The following is a 2,145-nucleotide window of genomic DNA, read 5'->3' as shown; positions in this document are numbered from 1 at the left end:
GCGGCAGGACCCCGTCGGCGGTGGCTGTAGGGAGACCCATTTCATTTGTGGAATCGAGTTGTTGGGTCGATTCTTCCAGCTCATGACGTAGGTGAACTCGTCTGGAAGGGAAGCCACTCGGGACCTGCAGAAGTTCGAACACAAACATATCGTCTTCCCCGCGTTAACTCAATTACGATCAAAGGCCAATCTCTTGGAATTAACGACAGCTGGGGAAGACCGGGCTGCAGAGGCCCCATCGGGACCATAATAGCATTAAGAGCTCTCAGGTCCTGTAGTGAACACTTACCGTTCTTTTTAGTACGACGAATACAGGAGTGTTCCATGGGCTCGGCGAAATGGTCTGTATGTCCCGCTTTAAACTGGTCCTGGACAAGAGATTTTAAATGTTTTAATTTATCCTGCTTAATAGGCCACTGCTCTATCCAGATGGGCCAATCAGTCGTCCATTGTAAAGGTGTGGGTTGTATTGGACGCACCTGAGCAGTGGCCCCTATTGAAAAGGCTGGGTAGCTAGAAGATTCCATCGTTCTAGCAAATCTCGTCCCCATAAAGACTGGCCCTCTCATAGGCAATGTTAAAAAGCGGATGGTTTACCAGGGGAGGAAGAGAGATCCCCTTTGAGAGGAGGAGGAGGTAGCTGCTCCCCTCTGTTGGGCTACAGAAGGCGATGGTGGAGAGAATGGCTCAGGATTCGGGAAGTTTACGGCAGGGGACACCGGCTCCTCAGGTGGAGCAAACTGCGGAGGAGGAGGAGGAGGAGGAGGAGGAGCGGGTTCCAACGGGTTAGAACCCGCAGGAACACGGAAGGGAGTCAGCGCCGTTCGCACCAGGCTCCGTGTAGTCAACACAGCAAGGGGCTCCGGAACCCCCTGCCCAAAACTCTTCTTAAAAACCTTCCCTGCTTGCTCCCAGAGCTCTAAATCTAACGTGCCCTCACCTGGGACCCCGGGGCCATGCTGTCTTACTATGCAAAGAGTCATTGCAAAGCTTTCGGTTCGACAACACCCGGCAGCCTCTAAGAGTTGTCGCGAAGTGCACAGGTCAATTCGCTGATCTTTTGTCAGGTGCCGCCCCATGTTAGAAATCCCCCCTGAACTACGCGTCGGTCCCCTTCCCAAAGCAGCGGCGGGACCGTCCCTTACCGGGATGATTCCCCTTGGAGTCCGGGCAACCAAAACGCTCACTGGACACGCGATTCCTGAGTCACGCTGGAGTCACCACTTGCAGTCGCAGCTTTTCACTCCGGCTCGGTAGCGAAGAAATAATTACCCAAAACACAGCGTTTAGAGAAAAAGAGAGAGACCAAACTCTGCAAGAGAAAATGGCCTCCCCAGCTAAGTTCCTCCCCGTATTTATCGCCAAGGACACGTGCAAAGGGCCAGGGCCGTGTGCTGATTTCTTTAACGACGTCCATACAGATCAGCTGTTTTCAGCTGACCTTTGCACGCAGCAAACGAGCAGCTTCGGGCAGGTGTTTTCGCCTGTCCCTTCATCCACCTGCTCACATGCCTTCCATCCATCCATCCTTCCTTCCAGGCCCAGCCCCCACAAGCCACTGTGCCCCGCCCGATGAGTGAATCTTAGAAACACAGTGTTGACCAGCAGAGCCACCTTCAGAAGACCACCCACAGTGTGGTGCTGTTCTTTTAAAGACTGCTTTGTGTGGCCAGGGGTGGTGGCTCACACCCATAATCCCCACAATCACAGTAAGCTGGGAGGCTGAGAAGAGGGTAGACCGCTTGAGCCCATGAGTTTGAGACCAGCCTGGGCAACACAGTGAGACCCTCTCTCTAAAAAAATTTTAAAATTAGCCAGGCATCATGGGGAGCACCTGTAGTCCCAGCTACAAGGCAGGATCGCTTGAGCCCAGGAGTTTGAGGCTGCTATGATAGCGCCACTGCGCTCCAACCTGGGTGACACCAACACCCTCTCTTTAAAAAAAAAAAAAGAGTACTTTTTGTTACGGAATATTTAAAAACATAAACAAAAAGCAGCTAGAATGGTAAAATGAACATCCATGTCCCCATCACCCACTTCGACAATTAACTCATGGCCAATCCAGCTGCTCTGGACCCCAGCCCCTTGTATAGCTTCGAAGCAAATCTCAGATATCTTTTCATTTCCTCAGTAAATATTTCAGTA

At 51.9% G+C, this 2,145-nt stretch overlaps 1 protein-coding gene across 1 annotated transcript in view; it reads right to left on the bottom strand.

The window, feature by feature from the left end:
• The window catches only part of CAPN12 (calpain 12), a 14,754-nt gene that overhangs the window by 11,241 nt on the left and 1,368 nt on the right, over positions 1-2,145 (bottom strand). The gene's annotated exons all lie outside the window — the stretch shown is intronic.

The sequence above is a fragment of the Propithecus coquereli genome, unplaced genomic scaffold, assembly GCF_000956105.1.
Source record: "Propithecus coquereli isolate 6110/MARCELLA unplaced genomic scaffold, Pcoq_1.0 Scaffold53, whole genome shotgun sequence".
In the NCBI taxonomy this organism is placed as follows: domain Eukaryota; kingdom Metazoa; phylum Chordata; class Mammalia; order Primates; family Indriidae; genus Propithecus; species Propithecus coquereli.
This window is presented reverse-complemented; position numbering and strand designations above follow the sequence as displayed.